Genomic DNA, 13,668 nt, shown 5'->3' with positions numbered 1-13,668 from the left:
TAGGCAAGTAGGTACACTTAGTAGCCAAGTTGCTCAACCCATTTCAGGAGATTTGTGACATACATCAAGAGCCAATTTGTACTTTAGCAATTCTTACAGTACAAACAGAAAAAGACTCCTGCAGCTTTCCAGGGCTGGTTAAACTCGATCACTCCTCAAAATTACCACAAAGTATACTGTGATTTCAAAGTGTTATAAATCTCTATGAACCGCAATGGAAAGATTCCTCAAGGGACATTGGATTATGTTAGCATGTATTGATTGCAGGGTGTGATGCTGATTTGAAAGCCTTGAGAACCTCATACTTGGTTTTCTCAAGAACCAATTCTCCAGTCAACAGTCCCAGAGGAAAGTGAGTACTGAGGCTCTCAGCTCTCAAAAAAAATTCTTTGGACTCTGAAATAAATATCTGAATCAGAGTTTGGTCTATGTTTGGTCTAAACTGATCTAGTATGCTACCTTCTGGCTATATGAATGCTATGCTTGTCAGTATCAAGGCCAGACAGCTCAAATGTGTCAGCTACTATTGGGATAGACTTTGTTAAATAAATAAAATAAAGCCACCTAGTGAAGCTACTCCCTGTTCTTAAGAGAGTCTCTCTTACTTCTAAGAATCATAGACTACAATAGACAATTTTCTGGAATTGGCCTGTTATTTTCTGTCCCTACTCCTTAACAAGTGAGTCACTGGCGGGATACAGACGGGCAGGGGAAGACGTCTTGGAGGTGTATTCTGCTGAATACGGAGCCTCCAGACCGCCCGCCCCGGGGGCGTGGCTCAGGTGTATGGGGCTTCCACATGGGGGGCAGTGAAGACGCCTCACCTGGGGCCGTTTCTGACCCGCAGTTTCCATACCGCCGCCTCGGAGGACGCCGCAAAGAGAGAGGCAGCTTCCTCACGGGTGGCCAAAAACGGGACTTTTTTTTTTCTTTTGCCAGCTGGCGGATGCGCAGCTGCGCAGCTGCGGCGCTCAGCACTGGCGGCAGAAAGCATATGTGCACATTTAAAGCACCCAAGCCCCTTTAAACTTTTTCCCCCGCCCTGGCCAAGAACAAAGGTGGTCTCCTGCCAGCTAGTGATCAGCTGGTGTTGGCATCCTTGTCCGCTTGCACGTTGCCAATGTCACCAGCATCATGGATGCCTCCTCTCCTTTGGTCCCCGCGCTCTTGCTGAATCTGCAATGCACAGCCACAGCTGTCACCGCTGCCACCGCTGTCCCCCTGCCATCCCCCATCACCTCCTTTGTACATATGTAAATATTTAAAGTACATGCAGCTCTAGGGTTAGGGTTAGGGTTAGGGTTAGGGTTAGAAGTCTTAAAATGTGCTGCAGCTGTGCTGCAGCTTCCACACCTGCATGGCAGCTGACGCTGCAATTAAAGCCTGACTGCAAACTGCGCATGTTCCAGGACCCCGACTCATTATGCGATGCAGCAGACACAGAGCTTTTAAATGGGCAACTTAAATTAGCGGCATAGCAATTCTGGCGTACCGGTGCAGCAGCTTACAGACGGAGATGCGCAGCTGCATACTATATAGAAAAGAAGCGGGGAAAAGCAACACCTTTTTAATGCCGCTTCTTCCCGCTTGGGGCGTGCGGGCGGTGTGTTCATGGCGGCATTCAGGTAAGGGCCGTCTGAAGGCTCTACCTTCATGACGTCATGAACACACCCCTTTTTGCCCGTCTGTAACCCGCCACTGAAAACATTTACGGCTCATTCTGCATTAGGGGGAAAAAATCCAGTTTCCTCAAAGGAAACCAACAACCAACTAAAGACATAAGACTTCATTCATTCTTATCCCTATATAAACATTACCTCTGCTCTATTACAGTTAAATGAAGCATGGTCTCCTTTTATCTAGATATTGCAGGAACATCTTGCATCCATCTTTGCACTGACAACATGCTGTGGCAGAAGAGACTTTACTTTGGCTCAACAGTGACTTCACACTCGGTCCCCTGAGTGGCTGTTAGAATGGTAATAGCTTGAATGACCAAAGAGAAACCACACACCACCACTATTGAATAATTCTTCTGACACCCAACTGCAGTACCTTTTCTAATTAGTACTGCATACAGCAACTATTTGTTGTCAGCGAGTTAAAATTGTGACATATTCTTGACCGTATGTGTGTGTGTGCCGGTGCGTGCACACATACCATCAAATCACAGTCAACTTATGGCGACTCCATGAATTTTGTAGGGTCTTCTTAGGCAAGGAATACTCCAACATTATTTTATCAGTTCTTTCCTCTGAAATATAGCCTACAGCACCTGGAAGTCATTGGCAGTCTCTCATCTAAGTACTATCCAGGGCTGACCCTACTTAGCTTCTAAGATCAAACAGGATTTGGTGTTTTTAGGGTATTTAGGTAGGTCATATTCTTATTCCCTGAATATACAAAATAGTGAGGTCTACGGATTTGGGCCCATACTTTACTTGAGAGAAAGATATGTGCATGTGGAAGACATCAGTAGAAGCAGCATGCCTAAGCCACAGTGTAATCTGCATTTTTATTTATTTTTTTAGTTTCCTGCCATATGTGTAAAAGTGAACTACTGATAAGAGTTGGGGGAGGGGGACTTAGGTCTAGTTTTAAACTGACAAATCTGCTGAATTCCAACCAGGCTCCCTCTGTCCATCATAGTATAATTATGGAAGTCACGTCTGTGGAACTGTACTAATCTAAGATAGGGGGCCCATTCACACTACAGAATTATAATGCTATTATTCCACTTTAATTGCCATGGTTCCATCTTACAGAATCCTGAGGTTTGTAGTTTTGATGAGGCACTAGATCTCTGGCTGAGAAGTCTAAATGTCCCTGGACTGTAAATCTCAGGATTCCACTGGGTGCAGCCATGGCAGTTAAACTAGAATATGCACACTATAATTATGTAGGCACAGCATAATGAAACTGAAAAGCAGCATGGATCTTAGTAGAACACAAATGGGAGGGGAAGACATTTTAATTATTCTCCCCATGTTAACAAAAATACAAGTAAAGAACTAGCACACCATGGGAAAAAGTTCTAACCCAGCCAGTTCACTGTTGTAGTAGTTCTCAGCTTGCAATCAGGGGAGTGGAAGAAACTTTAAAATGTGATATTCATTTGCAGTGTGAAATGGAACAGCTCAGTGAGACTCATTTCTACAGCATGCACAGATCAGACCAATGCATCCACAGTATATCATGAACGCATTCAATTATCTATCGCATTAGAAGGGGAAGGCACTAGCCACACTTTGCATCATTTGTTTCATGTTTATTTAATTGAAAACAGCACTGAAGTGGTCACTATTGTTGAGGAAAACAATATGAATAGATGAACGAACAAATATCTGTCAGAACCTCAGATCTCTTCTATCTGAATCAGCTTCCATACAAAAAGAAAAAAAGTGGGGGGGGGATATGCTCCACATCAAGAAAGTATTATTATTAGTTCCCTGGTATACACTTAAATTAAAGAACTGAGAAGGGAGAAAAAGAGTATTAGCAAGAATTGTGGGAAGCATAAATGCATAAGTAATGTAGAAAAGGGATCAAAGATTAATGATATCGATATTTCCCAAGCTATTGGGGGTGTACTATTATTTTTTCCAGTGTGCCAAGGACCAGCATCAAAGTAATAGTTGCAATTGTTTCTTCTTTTCCTGGAAAAATCCCTGGGGCTGGCATCTGGTGGCTTGAGGACTAGGATTAGTCCACTGAACCTTAAACCCAAACTAATACATAAAATGTGCCAAGGAGTTCTGCTACTGAGACCATTTGCTCCAAACAGTATAATTTTACTGAATTCTGCTTGTAACAAAATACAATACTATATTAACTATATTTCTCGATGGCCCAAGTTTTAGGTAGCTAAAACGATTTATCATCTGGTGATAGTCAACCAGCAAAGTATCCTCATTTCAGCCCTGTCAAGAGTACAGTGGTGCCTCGGGTTACGAAAGTAATTCGTTCCGCGGCCGCTTTCGTAACCCGAAAAGCCTTCGTAAGCCGAATTGCCATAGGCGCTAATGGGGAAAAGCCGCGTTTCGTGCGAAAAAGCGCCGAAAAGCACCAAAAATTTTCTTCGTAACCCGAAAATACATTCGTAACCCGGAACAATGATTTCTAATGGGATTTTTTCGTATCCCGAAAATTTCGTAACCTGGGTATTTCGTATCCCGAGGTACCACTGTACATACATTTTTGCCAGCTGTCTGGGAGTCCAGGAATGGCAAGGACAAAGATACATGAAGTTGTCTTTGGACTGTGCTACTGGTGCTGACCCTACTGATTGCCTCAGCTGGCCACTTGGAGCAAAGAGGCTCATCACTATCCATGTGCCCTGAAACAGAATGCCTTACAACAGCCTCCCCCCTACCAGATGTCATCCAGATGTGCTACACTACAGCTCCAGAGATTTGAGAAGCTGAAGTCTCACACATCTTGAGAGTGCCAGATCAAGGGAAGATGGTTGGAAGCCTGTGGAAGCAAGAGCAGTTCATAGGTTGCAAGTCACCTTTGTTTAAAATGAATACTGACAATAGCCATTTTGTAAAACTGTAATTGGACCTTGGACCACTCCTCAATTTCTGTTTTGTTTTGGAACAATTTGGCAGTCCCCAAGAAGGTTGTATGAGTAGGAAACTGGTGACTAGAGCTTCTGAAGTTGTCCACTCCTAGTTTATTCTGAAATAAACAGTTAAAATGTATTGTTTTATGTGTGGATAAATATATTTTTTATAATCCTACATTAATAATGCTGGGAAAATATTAACGTTTCAATGCCTAAGCCTTAACAGAGCAATCTGCTTCATGAAGTAACATTTTGTATTTGCCAACATACTCATCTCTGATGATGAAACTGTCAACTGCTGTGAGAGTTTTCTATTTCTTTACCTTTTTTTACTTTGGGGGGGGGTCAAACTGTACTAAAACTGGGGGCTTTGAACACCCCCAAAAAACTGTGCAGAAAAAAGTTGTTGCTGGCTGGACTTTATATATTCTCTTATAGCCACGCAATTTAACCAGTTATGAAATTCTAAGTGATTTCCCTTTGAGGAAGGTCTATTCAGGTTTGTTGTCATTTTTGTTGTATACCTGCAAATCATGTCCGACTTAAGGCAACCCTAAGCAAACTATCATAGGGTTTTCTTTGGCAAGATTTGTTTAGGGGGATTACCTTTGCCTTCCTTACAGCTGAATGGGTGTGACTTGCCCAAGGTCACCCAGTGAGCTTCCATGGCCAAGCTGGGATTTGAATGCTGGCCTCCAAATTCCTGTTCCAACACTCAAACCACTACAACACCGTGGCTCTCACTTCGATTCATTTTACATTACACCAGACTAAATGGAGCCAAGTAACCATGCTAATCTTAATCACCAAACCCATGCCCATTTTTAAATCCTGAGCAGCAAACAAGGAAGATGCATTGAGTCTCTGCTGGGCTACCATCGAACGTGGGGTGTGTTTGGCTTTTTGAATTATGACTTGCAGACTTGATTTAAGGCATAGCGTCCCTGCTCAATAAGAATCTTTGTCAGTTGCCACAGAGCCCATGACAAGACTCTGCCTAACATCCAAGGAAGGGGACAGCTAGAGAATAAAACAAACTATTTCAATATAGTAATTCAGTACAGTGGACCCTTGTTAAACGCTGGGGCTTGATTCCAAGATCCCCCGTGGATAACAAAATCTGTGAATGCTCAAGTCCCATTAAATATGACATAGCAAAATGGTGTCCCTTATAAAAAATGGAAAATCAAAGTTTGATATTTTAAATTTATACTTTTTTTTTAACTTTTTCAAACCATGGATGCTTGAATCTGTGTATAAAAAATCCATGTATAAGAAAGGCCGACTGTACAGTACTTAAAACAGCAACCAACAGGAGCACTTCTGAAGTACTTTTATTAACACAGTTTGAACCAATTAAATCCTATGTCCAAACTGCTAACTGACAAAATATACCCCAGTGGAGATATCTGTGCATAAAAAATATTGGTTTTGTTGTGTGCCTTCAAGTCATTTGTGACTTATGGCAACCTTAAAGCAGTTTTGTTTGTTGTTGTTTTTTGGCAAGTTTCTTTGGAGAGGGTTTGCCACTGCCATCCGCTGAGGCTAAGAGACTGCGACTTGCCCAAGGTCACTCAGTAGGTTTCCATGGCTGAGCGAGGATTCAAACCTTGATATGCAGAGTTATAGTCCAATGCTCAAACCACTACACCACGCTGGATCTCTTTGAATAAAAATTACACTGTTTGAATCTTAAGATTCCATTGTAACATGGACAGTCTTTGGGAATGGAGAAGAAGAAGAAGAGGAATTGCCAGCAAAATACAAAACAGTAAATGGATACCATCATTCACTGTGAATAACAGGACAAGATATGGGAGTCCAACACATTTTCAGTCTCGGATGTCACAACAGATCTGAGGATTTCAAAAGTTCATCACTGTGATGGGTGCTTCAGGCAGTACCTTTCATCAACAATGATCATTAGACAGTGACTAAGAATTTCTGTCAATGTCACCTTTAAAGGGTTACATAGCTGCTGCCAACTAAAGAAAGCCAGCCAGGCTAATGTCCATACAGCTACAATGAAGACATAAGATGAACAATGGTTTTCTATTTTAACACAGGGTACTGTATGAGGCCACATCTCAGGTTTAATTTTAGATACATACAGTTCTGGGGAAGATGTCTGCCAAAAGCAACAATTTACCACCACCAGTAAAACGAAGCATTTAAGCAATGTATTGAGGGCATCCAACAGACTATGATCTGGGAGTAACAAAAGAGAATGTTAGGAAAAACAGAAGTTTGGTTATATATTATACATGATATCTATCCCCCAATGTACAAAAGACAAAACTGTATCACTTCAGGTGCAATGTCTGACATAATAAACCTTAAGATCCAAATGTAATTAAGACATAGGAAGCATGTAAGTCCTCATCTCTTCTTCCAGGATCAGACTGTGTAAGGCACTGGAAAATAAAGAGCCTGAGACCGCACTGGAACACATCTTATTTTCATTATTTCTTGCTTTCTGGACTGTGACAGACCGGGGGGGGGGGGATCCGGTATACAGGATAGAAAATAATGAGAGTCTTGAGTTATTCTACAAATAGCTATCTTGCATCTTGTTTCTCTCTCCCATCCACCACCCGCCACCCAGAGGTTATATAAGGGAGAAACCAGGGTGAATTTATTCTGTCTATTCTCCATTTATTTTCAAGGTTTGCTGAAGATCATAAAAGGTTTTTCTTCTCCCACCACCACCACCCACAACACACCCCACCCATTTCCATGCTCCTCCTATTTGGGGGATGCACCAAAACAAAGCAAGGGCTTTTCCCACTGATGACGTAAAATGCTTGAGAGAATCCCTTTCCATCTAGCCATTAGCCACAGTCTGGCATCAACATTTTAAAAAAATCACCCCCTAAGACCCACAATTTTGCTTTCAGCCTACGCAGTTCACAGCTGCAAAACAAGGTCATTAAGGAGAATTTTAAAAAGATGTTTGGGTTGGTTTGTTTCTTAAAGCAAGTATTTACCAGTCTCACATCAGCTACTGTTTCCCCGTTGAAGGCTGTTAAACTGCACCCACATGCAGACGGGAACTGCCGACAGTGACGTCAAAATTGGTCTCCTGGCAACGATTAAGGCGGCTCGTCCACCATGGGGATTTCCTGAAAATCTAGCATGAAAATTACCCACCTCCTCTGTAATGTCAAGATGTGCAACACAGTGCTGGAATTCCTTTAACTCTTCCTTACCTGCAGAACAACTGCTTCTCCCTGGCAGAGTTCTCAATAGCCCTGTAACCTTATTTCTTCCACATACACAGACACAAAAAGGTTAGCGAAGTGGGGATTCTAGGGGCTAGCAGTTCCTCTCAAACACAGGGCCAGCTGCCTGTTTCTGGAATGGAAAAAAATTATGCCCAAGCATAAAAATAGTCCTTAACTCTTTCCCACTCAGAGGTCTGAGTGTCTGTGTAACCCAGAGCAAAATGTGAACAAAGGAGATCAAATTGCCCAGCATCTCTTTCACAAGCTCAATAATCTTAATGCTTACAAATGTATCATGGCCAACTTTTCATTGATTTCTGCTCTCCTGTAACAGGTAGGATACCTCTCACTGAAGATGCAAATGAGCTGAGAACAAAAAAAAATGAGATGGAGAGGTAGGGGAAGGAAGACACAAAAGAACTGAACTATCATTTAATGGCAAAGAAGGGTTATAAAGTATGTGCTGACTATTAGGAGGACAGCTTCAATGAGACAGTAGCCCACACACAAACCTCCAATTCCCTTTCAGATCTCCCCCCAGCCCCACAAAGGTTTTAGCCACTTTGAAAGATCAATGACTCACAGTCTTGCAGTCCTGGAATGCCCTGGTCATAGTCATGCTTAATGAATACACCAATAAAACTGACCCAAAAATCATATCCTCAATAGAAAACAAAAAAAAAAGAAACCTGCTCTCAAATGAGCTACCAATCCACTGAAGGGACCATCTACCAGAAGTGGGGCTTGAAAAGGACAGGAGGAAAAGCAAACCGACAGCGATCCTGCCCACCCACTCCTACTTCCTTCCTTTGCTGAATATTGGTTTCATAAGCACAAGGACAAAACTGAAAGGGAAAAAAATCCACCCACTTGCTGAAGCAATTGCGATTCAGCACAGCCACAAAAGCACCCATGACAAAGCCACATAACAAGGCAGCTCTCAGTTTTGTTTTCTTCCCCACCCAAAGCCTATAAATTAGCTCAGTTTGGCTTCTGAAAAGTATCTGTAGGATTTCTATCTTTCTGATTAAAACACACACATACCTCTCTTAATATAATTTTAAAGTTTAAGGCAAGGCTTAAGAATTTAGCCAGCAATCTGAAACATGTAGTGAAGAGAGGAAGACTGAAACAAACGTCAGAGGAATCCCTTATGGCGAGCCTAGCCTAGTCCAGCATAAAAACCAACTTGACCATCAAGGCAAGGCAAAGAGAGAAGAAAACCCAAAGGCATTCAACTGTGTTTAATCCAACTGTGTTCAATGGCATACAGGCAGCCAGCTGACCAACTGGCTGCTCTAACACAACAGCAGACATCCTTTTTCTTGGCTCCAAATAACCCTCACCCCCACCTACATAAACAAGTGAAGAGTTTATGAATGAGAATAATGTGGGATGCTTGGCTTCCCATCCTCAAAACCAAGCAGGAGCTAAAATGACTGCAAAACCGGCTCAGTGGAGTCCAGCAGGGTGAGCTCCTTAATGACACAAACGAGCTGCTGCGTATGTTTGTGGGGATTCCCTTCTTCCCTCTAGGTGAATGGATGCACAGCGTATCACAGAAAAACTGATGACACAGGAGCCACAGAGACCCTGCAAGACTGGTGAAGCAGGCAGTGCAGGGGAAAGAAGACACAGAATGACAGGCTCTTGTACCATTCAGAAGAAAAACCAATCTGGGGAGGGGTGGACATCAATAATAAAACAGGCTCCCTCATCGCTGACATTCCAGCTAAATAAAAAGCAGTACAATTAAATTACAAAAACAGATCCACTGCAAAACTGACAGGTTCCTCTTGATTTCTCTCCTTGTTTCTCTCCCCCCTCCACTTCAAACACCATTCCAAACCCATCAGAAACTTCATTCTAAAAATAAACTCACCCCGGTGGAAGCTGTGCACTCTGAGTAGGTCATCTATTTCCCCTCCTCAACAGAGACCTCAAAGCAATGAACAGTTACCAGAGGCATGTTCGACAGGAGACCTTGGTTCTCGGAATCCTCTTTTCCTCTCCCCACTGTCATTCTTGCCTGCCCCCCTTCTTCCCAGCTCCCCAACCTCAAACCAACAAAAAACGGGAATGCCCTTCTCCACAGCCCCAGCAAGCTAATTACTCTGACATGCGGCTCAGAATGAAGCAGACCCCAGCTGTTTGAAGAGATGGCACAGAGAGCTCTGCCAATGGCCACTTCCACACACACACACACCCCTCTCTCTCTCTCTCCCTCATTCAAAGACTTGAGTGGAACTGCCTCCGCAAGGCTGAAGAAAGGCTTTTAAAGACACAGTAGCCCCCTTTCCCTCCACTGAGTAGGACAACACAGGGAGATCGCCCCACTTAAACAGAAATATCATTCCCCACAAAGCTGTGCTCAGATAAAAGACAGAGACAGCTACATGTAAACCTGTTTGGTAAGGACTCTCTGTGCAGATGGATCAGCTGTTTACATCCACTTGATGTTCAAATTCTAATAGCTGCATGCCAATTTTTTCCACTTGATGGGCTCATCTGCCCCGCAGCAGCAGCATTAACAACAACAAAAGAAAGCCCATGGAGGGAGTGGGGGATGGCCACCTTCATACTGCAATATGTTCAACAAATGACTATTGTTCTGTTGGTCTGAAAGGATAGAGTATAGGGAGCAAATACAATGGGCTGGAATAAGACTAAGTTAAATGGATTTAATTCTCACTAATGGGTTGGATCCAGCCCGTGTTAGTTGCACTTCACTATCAATAAAATAAATGGTATTTTAGTCACATCTAATTTTTCAGGTTAACTTTATCTGGACCTAAGTGAAAATAACATAGCTTTGGTCTTATCTATTATCTAACTGCACCAAAGGAGCATTGTAAATGGACTATCTCCCCTTTTGTGTGTCACAAAACATAACCCTGTCTCTCAGGAGACAGAAGATGAGCTTTTGGTTTTGGGGCCAAGAATGGTTGTTTGGCTGTGCTGTTTGAAGGCTTGTGTGGGTATTTTTTTTTTTTTGTTTGATTAGGGCAGTATACTCTCCCGGAGCACATGACATGGGGGGGGGGAGCTTCTAATGAATCACTGACTTGGTTGGGGATGCAATTAGCAGGTCTATATAGCTTCTGCCTCAGTCTCTTGAGCTCAGTTTGTAAGGAGAAAAGTGAACTTATGTTTCAATGAATAGGGCTGATCATTTGGCTGTGCTGTTTGGACACTGGTATGTGTGTTTGAGCCATGTGTTACCCATGAACACATGGTTTATGGAGGCAGGGCTTCTGCTGAGTCACTGACTTGGTTAGAGAAATCAGAAAGAGGAAAACAGGCATTTTGTGTGGGTATGTCACAAAACAGTTTGAGGAGAAAGTGTTAAAAGCTGTGCCATTGCTTATGGATGAATATGCATGATGAGCTGCAACATCAATGCCATATTTGTTTTCTTGTCAGAGGATCTAGGGGATCTAGAAGGCACAACAGAATTAGACTCACGAATCTACACTTCAGCTTACCAAGGAGGATTAAGCATTTTGAAAGAGTGGCCTAGACTCTCCAAGGTCTCTAGAGAAAGTGACAATTCCAATTAGCAGATACTTGTGGAAAATGTTACACACAGAAACAGAATTATCTAGAACCGCACTGCAAGTCTATACAATCAAGTCCAAGCTCTTCCTGTAATCAGCAATTACAAAACACATTGAAAACAGCCTCATTCCTCAGAAGGTATGGAGGTGATCTTGAAGGTTTCTATGGATGGAAGGAATCATCTCAATTCCCAGAAGAACTAATATGTGGTAGGTGATTCCCTCTTGAGATGCAGTGGTGTGCGAACCTGAGGTCTGCTGTCTCCCAGGCACAAAGATCCACAACATAATAGGCTGACAAGACTCATCAAGCCCACCAGCCATTACCCCCTCCTTCTGACCCAAGCTGAAACAAAAGCTACTGCAAGATACAACTTCAACATATTGTAAGAGGCTAAGGGGTTCTGGGGAGAAAGCTAAAGTACCTTAGGGCACAGGTTGCTATTTCATCACTCCTTTCTGTGAAGGACATGGCTCAAGAAGAGGAAGAAATATAATAAAAGTGAACAACTGGCTTCACAGATGATGCTATCAGGAAGGATCTGGCTTGTTGGATCATGGACAATATTTGTTGCAAAAGAAGGATTACATCTCACAGTAGCTGGCAAAAAGCATACTTGGTGGGAGGCTCGCAGACCTGATCTGGGAGGCTTTAACCTGAGTTACTAAGGGTGGATATATAACTTTCAAATGAACTAAGATTTTAAAGAGACATAAGAAATGGAAGAAAAAGGAAATCACCAAGGCAGAATACAACCAACAGCTAGTATTTGTAGGAAGAAAGTCAGAAAAACTAAAGCTCAGAATGAGCCAAGGCTTGCTAAACAGGTTAAAAATAATAAGGGGATCTGATGAGGGGGACAGTAAGGGGAGATTGGGGAAAGAAACAAGTTGTCTACCTGGAATTGTGATTCTTCAATTATTCATCTGTGAACTCACACAAGGTGGTTACTGACCAAGTTGAGTGAGCTCTGACCCCTTGTGGAAAAGGTTTTCCAGCAAGGGAGTGGGACAGACTTTGAGATGAGATTACGTTCCCTTTCTAATGTGAGCCAAAGGTGATAAGAACACAAGGAGACTTCAAAAATTTCTTTGTTCAAGAGACACAGAACAAGAACACCTGTCTAATGTCTAACGCAGTGATGGTGAACCTTTTAGAGGCCGAGTGCCCAAACTGCAACCCAAGACCCACTTATTTATTGTGAAGTGCCATGGCTTTCTAGTAACAAACTCTGGCAAACTCTGTGCTGGCGTGACGGCACTGGTGCTCACAGAGAGGGCTCTGAGTGCCACCTCTGGCACGCGTGCCATAGGTTCGCCATCACTGGTCTAAGGTATAGAGTGTGCACAAGGTGAGAAGATGGAATTGCATGAATGGAAAACACCAATGGTTGATTAAATTGGAAAGCAGACACCACCTTAGGAAGAAAAAGATGTCTGTGAAGAGAGCCATCTTGTCCTTATGAAAAGACAAGTAAGGTAGGTCCATCATGCGTGAGTGCGTGCATGTGTGCATGTGGGAATGTGCACACCTGTCTTTATGTTGTCTGCCAACTTATGGTGTCCCCATGAATTTTATAGAATCCCTCCTAAGTGCTGCCAGTTCACTGGCTCTACTGGTAGAGGTGAGGACAACAAGGAAAGCTGTCTTTCAGGAGGGCAGGTGAAGATCACAAGATGACATGGATTCAAAGAGGAATGCCATAATCTTAGCAAGAAACAACAATATTTTGGATATCCCCCAACAATGGAAGACGCAATGCAGAAGAGCTCAGTCTATCTTCCACTCACAGGGAGGACAAAGTTATGCTGCTGAGATCGTGGGTGAAGATGTTGTTGATGCCTAGAAGATGCACTGCCAGGTGGTATATGCCCCTGCATATACAGCAATCCCACATCTGGAAGGTAACTGGAGAAGGGTGCGACGGTCAGAGGTGCTTGTTATCAGCTTCGGCTGATACGTCAGCTGCAACCCTGCCTAAACCGGGGGGACCTTGAAACTGTAGTACAAGCTCTGGTAACCTCTCAATTGGATTTCTGTAATGCACTCTACATGGGGCAACCCTTGTACCAAACCCGGAAGCTTCAATTAGTGCAGAACATGGCTGCGAGATTGGTCGCTGGATGTTCCAGGGCAGACCATATAACACGTATCTTGAAAGATCTCCATTGGCTGCCTATTCGCTTCCAGGCCCAATACAAGGTGTTGGTAATTACTTATAAAGCCCTAAATGGTTTGGGCCCAGGGTACTTGGAGGACCGCCTCTCCCCATATAATCCACCCCGCACACTCAGGTCAGCCAGGAAGAATCTGCTGAAG

The 13,668-nt window shown here is 43.1% G+C and overlaps 1 protein-coding gene across 1 annotated transcript in view; it reads right to left on the bottom strand.

Moving 5' to 3' along the window:
- Positions 1–9,803, bottom strand: part of R3HDM2 (R3H domain containing 2) — a 112,883-nt gene extending 103,080 nt beyond the window's left edge. Inside the window, 1 exon segment of the mRNA XM_042449769.1 lies at positions 9,674–9,803. The gene's annotated coding sequence lies outside the window, so the exon portion shown is untranslated.
- Positions 9,804–13,668: the final 3,865 nt, after the last annotated feature.

This window comes from Sceloporus undulatus, chromosome 2 (assembly GCF_019175285.1).
Source record: "Sceloporus undulatus isolate JIND9_A2432 ecotype Alabama chromosome 2, SceUnd_v1.1, whole genome shotgun sequence".
NCBI lineage: Eukaryota > Metazoa > Chordata > Lepidosauria > Squamata > Phrynosomatidae > Sceloporus > Sceloporus undulatus.
This window is presented reverse-complemented; position numbering and strand designations above follow the sequence as displayed.